The 20,002-nt window shown below is 48.1% G+C and overlaps 1 pseudogene; it reads right to left on the reverse strand.

Annotated features, from left to right (window-relative positions):
* Nucleotides 1–20,002, reverse strand: part of LOC119164365 (zinc transporter 7-like) — a 642,854-nt pseudogene that overhangs the window by 228,846 nt on the left and 394,006 nt on the right.

Genomic DNA, 20,002 nt, shown 5'->3' on the forward strand with positions numbered 1-20,002 from the left:
CGAACCACGCCTGTTGCGGTGTCGCCATTGAGAGCACAGCCACCTGAAAGCCTAAACACAGCAGGCTCGGAAGCAACTCTTACAGGTTGCCAGATGCCAGACGCCTAAGTTATGAATGTTGTCGCAGACGCCTCTCATGTTCCTTCAGTCAAATCTGTTCTACCAACTTTGCTGCCTGAAAACGTTACAACAGCCCACAGACTACCAGTTGCCGACTGGACACTACATCAATTTTGAAAGAAAACGGGCATGACATTCAAGAAGCGCTCTCACCTCAGCACGTTCCAATACAACTGCAGCAACGGGAGCAAAAGCGAATCCAATAGTTCATGACGTTCCAATGAATACACCAACAAGGACTACGACGCAAAGCGAGCCTCTTAAAGCAAACTCAAGGCGTGAAGCATATACACATAATTTATCGGTGCTACAAACGCATTTGGCATCAGAGATCAAGACTGCACCTACGATTACAGCTCCGAAATCACAGAAAACGACGAAAGAGACGAAAAGACACCATCGGTAGAACGCAGAGACCAAGACACCGTTCCGTCAGCCGTGACCATCGCACTCGCAAGCTCGAAGTACACCGTCTGTGCCCGCCACGACACACAATTTGACGCCTTCGACATCCGAACCTCAATAGCTACAGCGACTCCCAACCTTGTCCATTCCTCACAAGAACTCAACCGATGCCATCATCAGTGCAGATCTCTAGGGTGTGGTTTGCCGTACAGGACACAACAGCTCGCCTCGTCCACCCGAGTTCTCTTAGTTGTGGCCGGACTGCTTACCCTCTGCTGTGGAATTTTTGTGGGAGTCAAGGACTTCCCTTCTGAAGTGGAACAACGGTGCATTTTGACATTTTTCGCTTTACCACTCTGGCGTTTTTATTGTTTTGTTTAGTGTCTGACGTGACTTCTTTTGGGGGGAGGGAGATCATGTGGCGTAAGAAGGTAGGCATGGGTGGTAGAAGCTGAAAAGGAAGAAGTGAGAATGACATAAACATTGCGTATGAGGCGAACCACGTCGCCCATTCATGATAGCGTTATATATATATATATATATATATATATATATATATATATATATATATATATATATATATATATATATATATATATATATATATATATATATATATAGCCACAATCAACTTGCAGAAAAGAGCTCGCGCACCAAGACAGGACGACGAAGCTGTTGCCTGGTCCTCTTTAGGAGAGCCTTGCATGTAAAGTGAACTCTGCTATATCCGACTTCTGCTGTGTCTGGGTCGTGACACTGGTTGAGGTACTGGGTACATGTCGAGGACACCTTCCAACAGTCCCAGATCTAGTCCACAAAGACTTCTGCGCGTCGACAAACCCGTTCATCGCGCCAGCTATCGCCTGTTAGGCCTGAGCCTAGAGTTCAGTCCTTGGCCGGAAACTATGAGCATGCGCAAAATCTGTAGCCCCACCATGACACGCCCAAGAACGCCACAGGCGACTGTTTTCTCCCTTAAGATTCCTGTGGACCTAAACGGCAAAACATATGAGAACGCAGATGACTGGCTTGAGTAGTTTGAGCACAAAGCCAACGTTAATGGGTGGAACGCCAAACAGAAGTTTGTGTACGCGTATTTCGCTCCTCAATACGGGCCTCGCACATGGTTCGCCTCACACAAGGTTCACGAAGCGCGTGCCGTGAACGTGCGACGAGTTCCGGCAAAAGTTTCTGGACGCCTTCGCAAACATCGAAAGGCGGGAGCATGCACAACGACTCCTTGAATCATGGATTGAAAAGCCAAACGAATCTGTTGCTATGTTGTTTGAGGACATGGGTTGTCTCTTCCATCGAGCCGATCCCGATATGTTCGAAGGTAGAAAGATCAGCCACCTCATACGCGGTGTTAAAGAGCAGCTCTTAGCTGGTCTCATGCGGCACCCACCTGCAAGTATCAACAAATGTTCCAAGTAGGTGACCGCCATCGAATGCGCATTACAGCTCGATACCACCAGTACGACCGCCCAAACAACAGCGCACAAATTAGAACATTCGCCATGACCACTGTGACACCTGACGAGCGTTCTTTGCTTGAATTGATATGCGAAATTGTGCAAGAGGTGGAGAAGCTCGCCGCCACACCGAATAACTGCGCGATAGCGTCAGTCGCAAAAGTTGTGCGCCAAGAGATAAGACAAGCGCTTTGACTTCCCCAGCCTAACACTTACACGGTTAGGCCAACCTAAGCCGATATTCTCCGTCGACAGCCATCTAACGTGCCGCCACCACAGCAGTACCACCTTCAAAGCCACCGACAGTGCCTTGGTCTACAGGGAAACGCCGTCTCTGATGCGACCTCCACTCCGCAAAACCGACATCTGGCATGCCCCCGACTACAGGCCCTTCTGCCAACATTGGGGGGAAGCAGGCCACATCATGAGGCATTGTCCTCATCGCGTCGCCGGGTACCGAGGATTTCTGTCAACTACCCCTCGGCGCTACTTCGACGGAAGACACAACGCTGATACGAGTACGACGATACCGCGGGACGTTTCTCCTGGGTTCCGGTCACGATCGCCCTCTCCTGGTCGTATGCCCCAACCTAATAAAGGTAGCACTACGGACATGGCGAGAGGAAGATCTCTCAGTCCACACGTAGGAAAATAAAAGCAGCGACCTTACGGGGGGGTGGCTGCGAATTGCCGAAGAGTTGAAAATCCCCCATTACCACCGCAAGAAGCGCCGTACCTTTCGGATGAATGGACGAAAGACGAGATTGTCACCGCGGACATCACACTTTCACATGACGGTCACGACGTGACGGCACTGGTCGACACTGGTGCGGACGTTTAATTAATGAGAGTGAATCTGACCAACAAGCTCAAGAAAGTAAAAATGGAATTGACGGGACCGCAAATAAGAGAAGCGAAAGGTGAGCTGCTGATGCCTACCGAAAAGTGCACCGCAAGAACCAAGATCGGGGATTCATCATTCGTCGCAACCTTCGTTATTCTTTCTGAGTGTTGCAAACAGGCTATCTCGGGCATGGATTTCTTGCGGGAGTACGGTGCCATCATAAATATACGGACGGTGTACTGACCCTCTCAGCGGACCATATCGCAGCGATTCAGCGCAAGTTAATGGGTGTCAATGACGACGCGGCCATACCACCGTTTTTTAGCCACCTCATCTCTGTCACATGTAACACGCGACATACTGAAGAAGGTATCGCGAAACAACTATCGACACTTTCACTCTCTCCAGGAATTGCTGTTGCCAGAAGTCTCGTCATTGTAGTGTCTGCGCAAACAGAGGTCCTGTTGACAAACTTCAGCAACGAGCGTTGTCATAATACAGAGGGCACCACAGTTACATACTTTGACGAAATTGTAGAACTGCGCGAGTGAATCGTAGTGCATCAGACATAGACGCCAGTCGCTTCAGCACCACCACCTGTCAACGTGAGCACAGATTTATTGCCAGCGCAGAGGCAGAATCTTCTAGATGTTCTCGGTCAGTTGGGAGATTGTTTTTATCAACCTCGAGGGTAAATCAAACACCACTGACAAAACACCAAATTATAAAAGAAGAGATGGCAGGACCAATTCGACAAACGCCATAGCGCGTGGCACCGAAAGAACATGAAGCAATCGAAGAAAAAGTCCAGAAAATTCTAGAAGATGGCATCATCGAGCCGTCAAAAAGCCCTTGGGCATCACCGGTAGTGCTGGTTAAAAAGAAAGACGGCAGCTTACGCTTCTGTGTGGACCACCGGAAGCTGAACCGCGTGATGATGAAATACGTATACCCATTACTGCGTATTGACAATTCGCTTCCCAGGCTGAAGCGTGCACGCTTCTTCTCTTCGATGTACCTGAAAAGCGGATATTGCTAATCGGAGGTCTATGGGCAAGAGAGAAAGAAGAGTGCTTTTGTAAGGCCTGACGGCTTTTAAGAATTAAAAGTCTTGCTCTTCGGATTGTGTTCAACTCCAGAAAGATTTAAGAGGCTGATGGATAAAGTCATATCAGGCCCTAAGTGGCAGACGTGTCTGGTATACATCAACAACGTCATTGTTTTCTCAGCAACATTCGAGGAACATCTAAGACGGCTGCTATTAGTAATTTGAGCTATACGGTTCGCTGGCCTGCGATGCTGAAACCTGAGAAATGTCATTTTGGTTTCAAGGAATTCCGGTTATTAGGACATTTGGTGAGCCTTGAAGGTGTTCACCCGGTCCCAGACAAGATTGATGCCGTCCTAAAATTTTTGGTGCCAACGGATAAAAAGGCTATGAGATGTTTTCTTGGCCTCTGCGCCTACCACCGCAGATTCATTGCCTACTTCTCGCACATAGCGTCACCGTGAGCACGTGTAAGAAGAGGCGATGTTCCATTTTTATGGGGTGAAGAGGAACAAGCCGCATTTGACGATCTATGACAGCACCTGCAGACACCACCTGTGCTTACTCAGTTTGACGAGACCCTCCTACCATGATCCACAACGATGCCAGCGACGTAGGTTTAGGCGCTGTTCTCGTCCGCTGGCAAGACAGCCGAGTGAGTGATCGGATATGCAAGTAGGACGGTTTTCCATGCCGAGTCTTATTATTACACAACGGCAAAGAAATGTCTTGCTATACGGGCAGTTATGAAGTTTCGCCCATACCTCTACGGCCTTCCCTTCCATGTAGTGAGCGACCACTACTCTTTTTGCTGACTGACCATCTTGACGGACCCATCTCGTCGGCTACTGCGCTGGAGCTTACGCTTACAATAATTTGATATGATGGTCGTCTATAAGTTGAAACGGCAACACTCCGATGCCTATTGCTTATCTAGGTCACCTATTAAGCAAGAGGGCATACCAGAAGAGGATGACATTGCGTTTTTAGAAGTGGTCGACATGGTCGCCATTTCGTCTAAACAGAAAAACGACAGCGAGTTGCTTCCCCTTGTTAATTCTATTGACGGCCAGTGTTCAAGCGTTCCCAAGATATTTGTAAGGAGCCTGCCGTTATTATGCTTGTGCAGTGGTGCCCTATATAGGAAGAACATTTTCTCCAGCGGAAGTGCCCACTTACTTGTCGTCCCGACATCCATTCGCGATTAAATAGTGAGCGCTCACCACGATGAGCGATGCTCCGGCCACCTAGGATACACGTGCACATTGGCGACAATTCAACAAAAGTAGTACTGGCCGAAGCTTTCATCCACTGTAAAGCAATACGTCCGCACGTGCCTCGATTGTCAACGACAAAAATCACCACATTTGAAACCAGCCGGATGGTTGCAACCAGTTCAAGGGCCCACCGTTCTTTTTGCTTATATCGAAATGGACCTCCTTGGACCCTTTCCGACTTCGAATACTAGAAACAAGTGGGTAATTGTCGCTACCGACTATATTACTCGCTACGCAGAAACCAAGGCTTTATCAAGTAAAACCACAGTAGACATGGCAAGATTTTTCAATAAAAAGATCATTCTGAGGCGGGGTGCTCATAGGAGTTTCATAACGGACAGAGGTACCAATTTCACGGCCGTGCTGCTTAAGTCAGTGCATAAGGTCAGTGGACCAGCGCATCGAAAAACCACCTCTTACCACCCACAAATCAACGGATTAACAGAACGCCACAACAGGACAATAGCCGATATGCTGAGTATGTACATCGACGTGGATCATAAAAGTTGGGACGACGTTCTATCATACGTGACGTTTGCCCATAATACGGCGTCGCAGAAGACTACGCCAAGCACGCCATTTAGTCTTCTTCATGGCCATGAAGTTACGACAATGCTTGATGCCATGTTGCTGCGCGACTGCGATGAAACAAATACAGATGCTCAAGCCTTTACCCAACGAGCTGAAGACGCGCAGCAGCTTGAACTTGTGCGCATCGCCCAGAAGCAAAGTTACGACGCACAACGTTATAACCTGCGACACCGATACGTCACTTATAAACCAGGCGAGAAAGTGTGGGTCTGGAGCCCTAGCCACCGACGCGGCCTTTATGAAAAGTTACTAAAGAAGTACTTTGATTTCTACATTGTTGTATGGTACCTAAGGGACGTGAACTTTAGGTCATTCCTGACAGTACCTCGCGAACTCGCCAGCAGAAATCAGAAATCGTCCACGGTGTGCGGAGGAAGCCATATTGAACTGAGCCATTGCATAATATGTCAACTATATACACCGCGTATTTTGTAGCAGACCATCGGGACGATGCTCTTCCTGGAGGGAGGCAAATGCTGCATTCAACCTGCAGAGAATAGCTCGATGATGATATATGGTGTTTTTTGGCGCAAGGGCCATTTGTTGGCCAAAGAGCGCCATTTCATCTTACTAAAAATATGGACAATGATTGTGATAAGCGGCTGTATAAGGGCCATAAAATTCCTCGCGATAAGGCGGGTAAGAACATACAAGTAATAAAATTATGACTATGCCGTGAAAGATGTGCGTGGAGTGAATGATGACAAAAGTTGGTGATAATAAAGACGGTGGTGGATATGTATGGCATTAGCACAAGTGCCTCACTCGTTCATACCCTTGCGTCCAAGGGCCGTGAGGCAAGTGCTTTCTTGTGTAACCTCCGCAGCAAAAACCTCTCTAGAGAGGTCGTGCTACGGAATGCCCGGGTATATGATATGAAAATTATGAATTTTTTTTAAACACGTTAACAATGATTTATGACTAAAAAGCGGTTCCCTACCGACGAACATTGCAGGGTGTAAAGGTATATGCTGTCGGTAGGGTAATGGAAAATGTCGTTTTCTTAGAGTTTCTAAGTGTTGCACTGGATTAACATGTGAAGGACTGTCAATGCTTCACCTCATCTGTCACACAATGGTGGATCGCCACCAGACAAAAGATATGTGTGTGTCGTGTATGTGTGTCCTATCCTGAGTCTCGTTAGTATTACCTCTGTATGACGCGATCTCAATACGGGCGGCCAATGACCAAGGTGTGGCTTAATAACGTGTAGTTTGTTTTGTGTGTGTGTATCCCACTTGCTCTGCCAGTATACCCTGAGGTTTCGTTTGAGAGACGGCTTAAGATCAAGGGCCGGGATTGATATGCGTGTAGGGGCAGTGCTTTTGTGGACGGATGCAGCTAGCTGATCCGCCCTCTAGTTGCCTTGAATCTCACGGTGCCCTGGCACCCAGCATGCTACAACATGTTGGTTGAGTGTGTAGAGTGTGCATAAAATGGAGTGAAGTGAAACGAGGACAGGGTTTTTTTGTTTTTTAAGACTGTGCAGAGCCGTTACCACACTGAGGGAGTCTGTAAAAATTACTGCTTTTTGTATCTGTAATTTTTTGATGTGTTTAGCTGCCACAAGTATCGCGTAAGCTTCCGCTGTGAAGATACTTGTGCCTGGATGTAGAGGGCCAGCATCCGAAAAGGAAGGGCCAACAGCAGCGCTGGACACAGAAGAGTTAGACTTAGAGGCATGTGTAAAGAACTCAGGACGTGTGTATTTGAGTTGAAGTTCCAGGAAGTAGGTTCCAATATGGGCAATAGGCGCATGTTTAGTAATTTCTAGGAAAGACGCATCGCAATCTATAGTCTGCCACTGCCACGGTGGAAGGTATGCTACAGGAGCCATTAAATTGTTTTCGAGTGACACTCCAGTGTCCTCAGCTAGACCCTTCAGGCAAACTGAGAAGGGCTGCCTCATTGAAAGCCTGTTTTGAAACAGAATGGAGCTCGACAAATCATTAATAGTAGAGTATGAGGGGTGCCTCTTGTCTGCTTTCACCTTAAGAAAATATACAAAGGACATGTAAGTTCTTTGCAGATGAAGCGACCACTCATTTGACTCAACGTAAAGGCTTTCTACGGGGCTGGTGCGAAAAGCACCCATAGAAAGGCGGATGCCTAAATGGTGCACGAGATCCAGCATCTTCAAAGCGCTTCGAGTCGCAGACTGATAAACAATAACCCCATAATCTAAGCGGGTGCGAATGAGGCTTCTATACAGATTCAAAAGGCATTTCCTGTCACTACCCCACGTAGTACGTGACAACACTTTTATAACATTCATGGCTTTTAAACATTTTGTTTTTAAATACTTTATGTGTGGTACGAAGGTCAACTTGTTGTCCAAGATTAAGCCTAGGAATTTATGCTCCGCATTCACAGACAGACGTTGGCCGTTCAATTCAATGTCGGGTTCTGAGTGCATGCCTCTCTTTCGGGAGAACAAGACACACGTGCTTTTTCCTGGGTTCAGCCGGAATCCGTTTTCCTCTGCCCATTTGGAGACCTTGTTTAAACCTAACGGAACCTGCCGCTCACACATTGCTAGGTTGCATGACTTAAAGCCAAGCTGGACGTCATCGACATATGTGGAATAGAACATGTTGCGGGGGATGGACAGGTGCAAGGAATTCATTTTAATAATAAAAAGTGTACAACTAAGTACACCACCTTGCGGTACTTCCGTTTCTTGCACAAATGTTTGCGAGAGAATACTGTCCACACGGACACGGAATTTCCAATTGGACAAGTAACTCTCGATTATGGAAAGCATTCTACCGCGCACACCCAGGTGAGACAAGTCTCTTAATATGCCAGAACGCCATGTTGTGTCGTAGGCCTTCTCGATATCGAGAAACACTGAGAGGAAGTTTTGTTTGTGGACGAAAGCGTCTCGGATCTGTGCCTCGATACGCACCAGATGGTCGGTGGTGGATCTACCCTCCCGAAACCCACACTGAAATCGGTCGAGCAGATTGTGTGTTTCAAGGAAATGTAAAAGTCGGGGGTTTATCATTTTTTCAAAAAGTTTACAAAGGCAGCTGGTTAGTGCAATGGGCCTCTAACTTGAAACTAAGGAAGGGTCCTTGCCCTGTTTCAAAATTGGGATAACAATAGCCTCTTTCCAGGAAGCAGGGATGGTGCCTGAAAGCCAGATAGCATTGTATAGAGAGAGCAATGTTTTTCGCGTTTCGAGTGGCAGGTTTTTCAACATTTCATATGTGACACGGTCGTAGCCTGTAGCGGAATTATTGCAAGAGTTTAGTGATGTTTGTAGCTCAGCTAAGTTGAAAGGTTGGTTGTATTCCTCGTAATTTGTGCACTTGGATTCTAGTTTCTGCTTTTCTATCTTTGCTTTGTGTCTTTGGAAAGCTTCAGTGTAGTGTGACGAGCTAGACACCTGCTCGTAGTGTGCACCGAGGAAGTTCGCTTGATCTTCCAGGCTATCACCCTGTGTGTTTACGAGTGGGAGTGAGTGTACTTGTCTTCCTGCTACCCTACGAACCATGTTCCAGACTTCAGCCTCTTGTGTATATGAATTTATCCCTGATAAAAACTTGTGCCAGCTTTCTTTTCTGGCCTGCCGACGCGTTCTACTGCCTCGAGATTTTATTTTCTTAAAGCTCTCAGGGTTTTCCGCTGTCGGCGAGTTCCGCAGCAACCTCCATGCCCTGTGCTGTTCCTTTCGCGCATTCTGACACTCAGTGTTCCACCACGGAACGTGTCGTTTGCCGGGCAGTTCAGATGTTTGTGGAATGCACTTGGTTGCTGCGTCAGTAAGAAAAGCCGTGAAGTACTGCACAGCTTCTTGTATGCCTAACCCGCATATGTCAGTCCAATTTAGGTGAGTAAGCTTTTGAAATTGTTCCCAGTTGGCTTTGTTTACCAGCCATTTGGGAACATGTGGAGGACATTCATTTATTATTCGTGTACTCAAAACTAAAGAAAAATGGTCACTTCCGTATGGATTATTTATGACTTTCCACTGAAGTAATGGTACAAGTGAAGGAGATGCGATACTGAGGTCTATGGAAGAGTAAGTTTTGTTGGCAAGGTTATAGTATGTTGCCTCTTTCCTATTCAACAGACAAGCACCCGATGAAATGAGGAATCGTTCAATGAGACGACCTCGGGCATCACAGCGAGAGTGACCCCACAGACCATTATGTGCGTTCAGGTCCCCAAGGACCAGATAAGGTTCAGGTAGTTCGTCTATTAAAGACTGGAATTGAAGTTTTTCGAGACGGTGGTGCGGAGGTATGTACAAAGAGCAGACAGTGACAAGTTTGTTTAGAATAACTGCTCGGACAGCCACCGCCTCGAGGGAAGTTTGAAGGGGTAATTGTGTGCATGCTATACATTGACTTACTATAACCGCTACACCACTGGATGGTAGCATGGCATCATCTCTATCCTTTCGGAAGATTATGTAGTTACGTAAAAAGTTTGTGTTAGTTCGTTTTAAGTGTGTCTCTTGTACACACAGCACTCTTGGATTGTGTTCATGGAGGAGTTGTTGTAAGTCATCGAGGTTTCGAAGAAGGCCTCGGATGTTCCACTGTAATACTTCTGTCTGCATATTTAAACAAGAGAGATGCTGCTGTGTGTACAAAGAGCATCCTGTGTTGGAGTGAGCTCGTTAATTCAGGTGGCAGGACGGTCGTCCGGCCCCGTTATTGGTTTTTTAATTTTCTTGGCGCGCTCCAAGGAGGTGCACCACTCTTTTGGTACCAAGGGTACCGATGTATCCATTGCCTCCTCAGAGGCACTGGGTGCCCGCACATGCGAGCTGGTGGTTCGGGTTTTAGGCCTCGCCCGGTGAGGGGAGGCCTTGACACCAGAGGACCCTGGAGTCTCCAGCCTCAATTCGCTAGGAGGCGGAGTAGACTGAACTACTGTCGCCTTGGGGGCAGGTGCAACAGCCGTCGGCTCGCTCTGCGCTGGCCGAAGGAGTGACGAGGGCTGGTGCGGCGTTGCCCCCTGACGCGCCGCATCAGCATATGTAGCGCCATAAAATGGCGACACTCTTCGTCTTGCTTTCTTGAATTTGATATTTTCTTTAATTTTCAATGTGATGATTTCCTTTTCTTTTTTCCAAAATGAGCAAGACCGTGAGTATGCGGCATGATTTCCGCCACAGTTCACACAGTGTGATGGATCTTCGCAATTGTCAGAATTGTGGCCTGACACTCCACATTGTGCACAAGTTTGGTGACCACGACAGCTTCGTGAGCCGTGGCCATACTTCTGGCATTTAAAACAACGACGTGGGTTAGGTATGTATGGTCTGATCGATGTCTTAGTGTACCCTGTTTGAATACTTTCTGGCAGATTACTGGAAGCGAACGTGAGTATTAGGTGTTTTGTTGGTGTTACCTTGTTGTCTCTTCTAATGGTGATCCTTTGCACATTGGTCACATTCAAACTCTTCCACCCCTCCAGAAGTTCCTCTTCAGTCAAGCCGAGCAAATGAGCATCAGATACTACTCCACGGGTTGTGTTCATGGATCTGTGTGGCGTTACAGTTATGGGAGTGTCACCAAAAGTTGAAAGATTCTGTAGCTTTTCCTACTTTTCTTTTTCTCGAACTTCAAGGAGGAGGTCTCCGCTGGCCATTTTGGTAACTTTGTACCCGGCTCCTAGAGTTTCTGTGAGACATCTGGCTACTACAAAAGGGGATACAGTTCTGGCTTGCTTGCTGCTTATCTCACTATGTATAACATGAAAATGGGGGAAGTTTTCAGTTGATCGGTTGAAAAATCCTAAGTCTTCGGTGCGTACGCGCTTTAAGGCGGTACGATCACTTAATAATAGAAATGCTCTATGCGGGCCAGTTTAGTTTTCTTCAGAAGCGTTGGCGGCCACCCACCACGGAGCCCAACGAGGGGACGCTACAAGTTTGCGGGTGCTAAAACCTGCAGACGCCAGCCGTACAACGCTACTATAACCCAATGCGCCTAGACCAAGATAGGCTAGTTGCACAGGGTTAACCCTAGCCGCCAGGAACTTTGGAAGTAAACAGAAGAGAGGAGAAGACAGGACAGATAAAAAGTGAGAGATAAAGACGAAGATGTAGGGAGAGAGAGATAGGAAAAGGCGACTGCCGATTTCCCCTGGGTGGGTCAGCCCAGGGGTGCCGTCTACGTGAAGCCGGGGCCAAAGGGGTGTGTTGCCTCTGCCGGGGGGCCTTAAATGTCCAATCACCCAGCGTCGGCTCAACCTTCAGCATCCCCTTTTCCCCGGACACGGCAAAGCCACGCACTGCTAGGCGTGGGAGGGAGTAGAAACTCCCCCGTTAGCTCGGGTCCGTGGTGTCGCTACACACCAAACGCCTACTTGCGCAGGCGCCCCTGCGGGGAGAGAATAGCTCGCACATCAAGAATGGTAGACGAATTTCTTGTCGAGTCCTCTTTATGAGCGTCTTGCATGTATACAAAGTGAACTCTGCTATATCCGACTTCTGCTATGTCTGCGTCATGACAATATATATATATATATATATATATATATATATATATATATATATATATATATATATATATATATATATATATATATATATATATATATATAGTCGAGTAGGTCATCTCTGAGCAGTCACAACGTGGTTTATTTCGACTTCGACGTTTCAGCCAGTCTGGTCTTCATCCTGATGAAGGCCAGACTCATGCTGAATCGTCGAAATAAACCACGTTGTGACTGCTCACGGAGGATCTACTTGACTACTTGCAACGCTACGGCTAGTGAACCACCAAGCCTGCACACACACACACACACATATATATATATATATATATATATATATATATATATATATATATATATATATATATATATATATATATATATATATATATATGTATACATATATATATATTTATATATGTATGTATATATATTAACAGCGATAGAAAGCGTTCAATGCATATCAAAAGCATCAAACACATCAAGACCTTTCCTTTATTCGACAGTGACTACGACATGAAACTCCGGCAATTCTACTCGCCTACACTGCATTTTTGTGACCTGTTTTTGAATATGCTAACGCAGCCTGGTTTCTATATAGCAAAAACTAGTAAAACATTAGAGTGATTAGAGGAAGCAAATCTGGTTTATTAATGACGACTGTAACATAATTGCTTCACCATCACAACTAACCAATCAAGCAGGACTGCTAACCCTACATGATTGTGCCAAACTCGTAATTGACGAGCTGATGCATAGCTTCCTGTTCATAGGTAGCACTGCCTACCTGTTCAAATCCGAAACAAGATGGAAACGTCATAAACACACTAAAACTCTACAAAGCTTCTGCTTTACAGTGCCGAATGTTTCAGATTTTAACTTTTGCTATTTTCAATATCAGAGTGGAACGACCTTCCTACTCACATCATCTATAGTTCTACGCTAGAAACGCTCCTGCAATATTTTGAGCCTCAATTATTCGCCACTCAAGTATATCTTACTTGCTTTACTTCATAACGTTGTGAATACCTTTATTTTTGGGCTTTTGATGTTAGCAGCTTATTTGTGTAATTTTCTTAGTTGTGAAAAATGTGTACACATATTTAAAAAAATTGTAACCTAATATACATTTTGCTACGCTCTGTGTTTTGGCTTTCGATTGTGTACCTTCATCACTGTTGTGTTTACCGGCTTTTTATAGTGCGGCTTATGTTTGGAGTTTATAACAGATGATCAATTTAGTTGCCCTCCCTGCTATATTTCCTTCTTCAGATTAAGATATTGAGACTGGTTGCATCCTTTATATATATATATATATATATATATATATATATATATATATGTATATATATATATATATATATATATATTATGGAGTCTTGGTTTGGAAGACCTTTATTAGGCCCGAAGAACCGGCAGCCGACAGCTGAGATGATCGGACCAAGATGATGATGCTCCGCGACAACGATGGGGATGCATGAGCCACACATGATAATGATGATAATGTACCGGTGAAGAGGATGCGTATACTAAATGCCCACATCAATTCCCCCCACGTGAAAGCGGCCAGCCTGGCCGCGGCAAGTCAAGGGGACAAAGAACGTCGCATGAAGGGCTTCATACGGGAGACATGGACGACCTCTGTAGTTCGATAACGGCGATCTGCTGGGGCTACAAGTGGCGTCACGCGATAATTCACTGGTGAAGTCTCTTCAAGAACTGTGTACGGTCCAATAAACCGAGGCTGAAATTTGTCGCACAAACCAGGTGTGCGAACAGGCGTCAAAAGGAGCACTTCGTCTCCAGGTTGGAAGAATACATCACGATGCGATTCATCATAAACTAGCTTTCTGTCTTCCTGGCGGGCTTCAGTGTTTATACGAGCTCGTTGGCGGCACTGTGCGAGTCGTGAAACGTATTCCTCTGAAGAGGATGGAGATGAATTCACTTGGCAGGTAAAGAAGGAGACGTCCAGGAAAGTAGTAGGGGAGCGTCCATAAACTAGGTAAAATGGCGAGTAGCCGGTTGTTCGCTGAATGGCCGTATTGTAGGCGAAAGTGACGAATGGGAGAACAACGTCCCAGTTTTTGTGGTCTGGTTGAATATAGGCGGCGATCATGTCTGCAAGAGTGCGGTGGAATCGCTCAGTGAGGCCGTTAGTCTGGGGATGATAACTAGAGGCAGTCTTGTGAGTTGTGCCGGAGGCCTGAAGAAGTTCGTTCACTAGTTGTGAAAGGAAGGCCCTTCCACGGTCACTGAGCAACACACGTGGAGCACCATGACGCAGTATAATGACTCGGAGGATGAAATCGGCAATCTCAGAAGCTGAACCTGTAGTAACGGATGCCGTCTCGGCGTAGCGCGTCAAATGGTCAATGGCTGTTACTATCCACCGGTTTCCAGCAGCACTGACTGGGAGGGGGCCATAAAGATCGACGCCTACAACTTCGAATGGTGTGGCTGGGCACGGAAGAGGCTGTAGTTTACCGGCGGGAGCAGATGTTGGTAGTTTTCTACATTGGCAGGTAGTGCAGGACCCGACGTACCGAGCTACGCTAGTGGTAATGCCTGGCCAATAAAACCGACTTCGAAGGCGATCGTAGGTTTTATGGTAACCAAGGTGACCAGCAGTCGGATGGTCATGAAGTGCCCTGAGGACTTCGGACCGAAGCGATCGGGGTAGAACGGGAACCCAGCGCTGACCGTCAGGATGGTAAATTTTGCGGTACAGCACCGAATTGTCCAGCTTAAATTGCGAGAGCTGGCGACGGAGCCTTGCATTAGGTGGACGGGAACTGCCAGTGAGGTAGTCTATAATACGTCGACAGTATGGGTCAGCCAACTGTCGAGAAGGAAAATCGTGCGGGTCGTCCGAAGGCAGCTGGTCCATAGAGGCGAGAGAGGAAACCGCCGTAGACGTGGACTCCGAGGGCGTGTTGTGCAAATTGACGGCTGAAACCCCGAGTGGAGTCGCTGGTAGTGGGCAGCGAGAAAGAGCATCGGCGTCACTATGCTTCCTGCCACACTTGTACACGATCTCAAAATCATATTCTTGGAGGCGTAGAATCCAGCGTCCGAGGCGTCCCGACAAGTTCTTGAGTGTCGAAAGCCAACATAAAGCATGGTGGTCGGTCACAATGGTGAAATGGCGGCCATGCAGGTATGGACGAAATTTCTGTACTGACCAAACGATGGCGAGGCACTCCTGCTCGGTGATCGTGTAGTTCCTCTCGGTGTGATGTGTGGTGCGCGTTCAAAGTGCGCGCCTTCGAAAAGTGCGCGTCACGGAAAAAAAAAAAACAAAAGGAGAAATACCAGAGTGCACGTGCGGTGCTGCTTAAACAAGAATGACGACGTTAAAGAGCGTCAAGCACGAGGATGCGTGGCAGGACATGAAGTAAACAAAAGGTAAAACATCCAATGGGCAGCGAACACGGAGATTTCAAGGCCCAATGGCTTGACACCACGAAACAGCAGTATCTCCAATGAGAACGAGACAAGTGGGCCAGAGCTGAAGCAGGAGCCTGGGGGGGCCAGTGCAAGGGGAATTCGAGGCAGGCAGTGCAAGCGGAAGGTCGTCACCGGACCGGGCGCTGAAGATGGGCCGTTGGGTTCCGGACCCGAGCCTACAGGACTTCCACCGGCCGGGGCCTCCTGCTGTCGGGTTCCCGCTCCAAAGGACCGTGGCCATCCGGTCCTGAACTCCTTTCCAGAGCCTGCGGACTTCGGTTCCGGCAGGCGAGCTACAGCCGTCGGGCTCCGGGCCCGAGCTGTGCGCCCAGCTGCTTGACTAGGTCGACCCTAGTTCCCGGACGCGTCGCCACCAGCCTGCGTTCTCCCGTCTCCGACGTGTCCACGCTCCTCAAGCCGAAACCATCACGATTTGGTAGGGCTTTTCGACGTGTCGCCAGCAGCCAGCGTTCCCTCGTCCTCGTCCAGCCCACGCACTGACGCAGGAGTCACGGCGTTCCGGTTTCTCATCACCGCCGAAAACCAACTTGTGGGTGAGACTGCACCGATACTCTTGCGCTACTCCCATCACTCAGCCCCTTTCGAACGTTAGGTTTAGTTACTGACTTTGAACGTTTTTGTTGGGTGTTTACAGATGTGTTTCGTCATGTCCAGTCAACTGTTTATTAAGTGTTTTGTTTTGTGAGGAATCTTTGCCTTTTTTCTTTTCAATTAAACTTTTTGTGTGTTTCTTGGAAACCGAACGGCTTTGTCCTTATTAACAAAACTCTCTGAGGCTCAGCCCGGGAGAAAAACAAATCAGCAACAAGAACCCGCATCACAAATTGGCGTCCGCAGCGACAGGACAAAGTCGTTTGTTTTTCCAGTAGATTTTTTGACGCGGTTAACACGATGACGAACACGTGGGAGTTAATTGAGTTGGCGGATAAAATGGGACTGACGGGAGCGGAGTTTAGAGTATGGTACGAGGAGCGGATGGAGAGGGAGCGTGAGCAACGGGCTGCAGAACGAAAGGCGGCGAAGGAAAAGCTTGAATTGGTGCTTAGAGCTAAGAAGGAGGAGCTAGAGCGCGTAACGCGTGAAAATAAAGTGTTGCTAGAGCGTCAGACACGCATACTGAAGCAGCAGCTCCAATTAGAGAGGGTGGACTTCGAGCGGCGACTCGAGCTTGCGATGGCGAAAAGGGGGCAGCTGGCGATGCAGAAGGTCGAGCAAGCGGTGAATGTTTGCTCCGATAGCAGCGTTTGCTGGAGGGAAGTCGATTCCTGCAAGGTTGGCCTCGAGCCTCGCGACAGCCTTACTTCGGAGCGAGAAGCTCAGATAGAGGAAGGCAGAGAGGTGGACAGCCAAGAAGGCAGGAGTCATGAGGAGTTTGTTGAAGCGACGGAAAGCTTCTCTGGCTGGGAACATATTACTTCCGTTAGCTGCTTGGGGACCTCTGAGAGGCCAAGCACCTATGAAGAAGAGCGCCTGGATATGGGCGACCTAGAAGCTGTGGAAAATGTTGTGGAGCAAAGCTTCGATAGCAGGGAACAAAGACGCTCCATTCAGATTGAGGTGTGTATCAGAACGTCGCAGAGGCCGAGCACATTTCGGGAAGGGGTAGGGCTACCTCTCAATAGCTCCATGGAAGGAGCGCTAGAACGTCATTGGGAAGATGGCAGCGAATGCCATGAAGGCTCTGATATAGTGGCCACTGATTGTTTTGTACCGACAGAGGTAGCAGCAGGCACCACGTCAATGGTCCTAGACCATTCGTATATCTCACTCAGAGAGAGAGGGGATTCTAGTTCACAGGATAGCGTAACTGCTATTTGTCCGAGAAAACACGATGGGAGTGCTGAAGCACTCTTCAAAATAAACAGTATCGAATCGGAGGTGGGCTCGATAGTAGGTATGGAGAATGCCAGACAGGGTCTTGAACCTGAGAACGTGATTGGTTTTGAACCTATAATTAAGTCCACTCAAGATGAGCTGTATAATGACCGAGCACAACGGCATCCCTTCTCAAGAATCCAGGAACCTCACACGCTTGTCGGAGCGTTTGGGCTTGCTGAGGGCACCCCGAGCTTGTGTTCATTAGATGGTGAACTAAAAGAAAGCATTTGTGTGAGAGATTGTGGCATCTGGACATTCGTGTCTCAGTGCGTTTCGTGTCGACGCCGACGGCTCGAGACCGCGCCCTGTTCCTCTGTGACCGGTAAGCGTTCATGTGGCCGGCGGGGGCGCAGACACGCGTTTCAGCGAAAGTGCATAAAAGCATGTTTGCCACAGTTACTTTCGAAACGTGCGAGAAGGGCAGTGCGTCTGGTTTGGGACGCGATAACCTGAGTGTAGGGTTAGAAAACCGGTAGCTCTTTCTGGACTTCGACTTTTAGATGCGGACACAAGTAGCTTTGTCCATAGTCGATTTTGTAGTAAAAAAGGTTTATTCCGGGTTTCAGAACTTTTAAATGCAATTGGGTGAATCTAAAGTTTAAGTGTGGACATTTGGACGATGTAGCGAACTGTAGCCCGGTGATGTGTTGAACTGCGTGGTGCAAATATGTGGTTTAATTGTGACGTAGTGCAGAACGCGCACTCATCGGCAGTTTTTTTTTCTAAAAAAAAAAAAAACTTGAATAAAAGGGGGGCGTATGTGATGTGTGGTGCGCGTTCAAAGTGCGCGCCTTCGAAAAGTGCGCGTCACGGAAAAAAAAAAAACAAAAGGAGAAATACCAGAGTGCACGTGCGGTGCTGCTTAAACAAGAATGACGACGTTAAAGAGCGTCAAGCACGAGGATGCGTGGCAGGACATGAAGTAAACAAAAGGTAAAACATCCAATGGGCAGCGAACACGGAGATTTCAAGGCCCAATGGCTTGACACCACGAAACAGCAGTATCTCCAATGAGAACGAGACAAGTGGGCCAGAGCTGAAGCAGGAGCCTGGGGGGGCCAGTGCAAGGGGAATTCGAGGCAGGCAGTGCAAGCGGAAGGTCGTCACCGGACCGGGCGCTGAAGATGGGCCGTTGGGTTCCGGACCCGAGCCTACAGGACTTCCACCGGCCGGGGCCTCCTGCTGTCGGGTTCCCGCTCCAAAGGACCGTGGCCATCCGGTCCTGAACTCCTTTCCAGAGCCTGCGGACTTCGGTTCCGGCAGGCGAGCTACAGCCGTCGGGCTCCGGGCCCGAGCTGTGCGCCCAGCTGCTTGACTAGGTCGACCCTAGTTCCCGGACGCGTCGCCACCAGCCTGCGTTCTCCCGTCTCCGACGTGTCCACGCTCCTCAAGCCGAAACCATCACGATTTGGTAGGGCTTTTCGACGTGTCGCCAGCAGCCAGCGTTCCCTCGTCCTCGTCCAGCCCACGCACTGACGCAGGAGTCACGGCGTTCCGGTTTCTCATCACCGCCGAAAACCAACTTGTGGGTGAGACTGCACCGATACTCTTGCGCTACTCCCATCACTCAGCCCCTTTCGAACGTTAGGTTTAGTTACTGACTTTGAACGTTTTTGTTGGGTGTTTACAGATGTGTTTCGTCATGTCCAGTCAACTGTTTATTAAGTGTTTTGTTTTGTGAGGAATCTTTGCCTTTTTTCTTTTCAATTAAACTTTTTGTGTGTTTCTTGGAAACCGAACGGCTTTGTCCTTATTAACAAAACTCTCTGAGGCTCAGCCCGGGAGAAAAACAAATCAGCAACAAGAACCCGCATCACACTCGGCTGCGGAGAGGACGCGGCTGGCGTATGCAACTACTCGCTCTCGCGAAGAGTTGTCGCGTTGCAGGAGCACGGCTCCTAAACCGCGGCCGCTAGCGTCTGTGTGCAGGAAGGTCGGTGCATCATCGTGAAAATGAGCAAGTACAGGGTCGGTCGTGAGGGCACTCTTCAACCTGTCGAAAGCTGATTCACATTCCTGAGACCACTGAAAGGGCATACCGGAAGCAAGTAGCTTATGAAGTGGTGCGGCTATGGAGGCAAAGTTTTGTATGAATCGCCGAAAGTAAGAGGCGAGACCAAGGAAACTTCGCAAATCTTTTGGTTTGTCAGGGCGAGGGAAGCGAAGGACTGCAGCAGTTTTATCAGGGTCTGGGCGAATTCCGTCCTGGCTCACAATATGACCGAGTACCTTGATAGATCTGCTGGCGAAATGGCACTTTTTGGTGTTAATTTGAAGACCAGCGCCCGCAAGACAAGTCAGGACCTCGTCCAAGCGTTGCAGATGTTGAGAAAACGTCGATGAAAAGACAACAATGTCATCGAGGTAACATAGGCAAGTCTTCCATTTCAGGCCACGCAGCACGGTGTCAATCATGCGCTCAAAAGTTGCGGGCGCATTG

The sequence above is a fragment of the Rhipicephalus microplus genome, chromosome 3, assembly GCF_043290135.1.
Source record: "Rhipicephalus microplus isolate Deutch F79 chromosome 3, USDA_Rmic, whole genome shotgun sequence".
Lineage (NCBI taxonomy): Eukaryota > Metazoa > Arthropoda > Arachnida > Ixodida > Ixodidae > Rhipicephalus > Rhipicephalus microplus.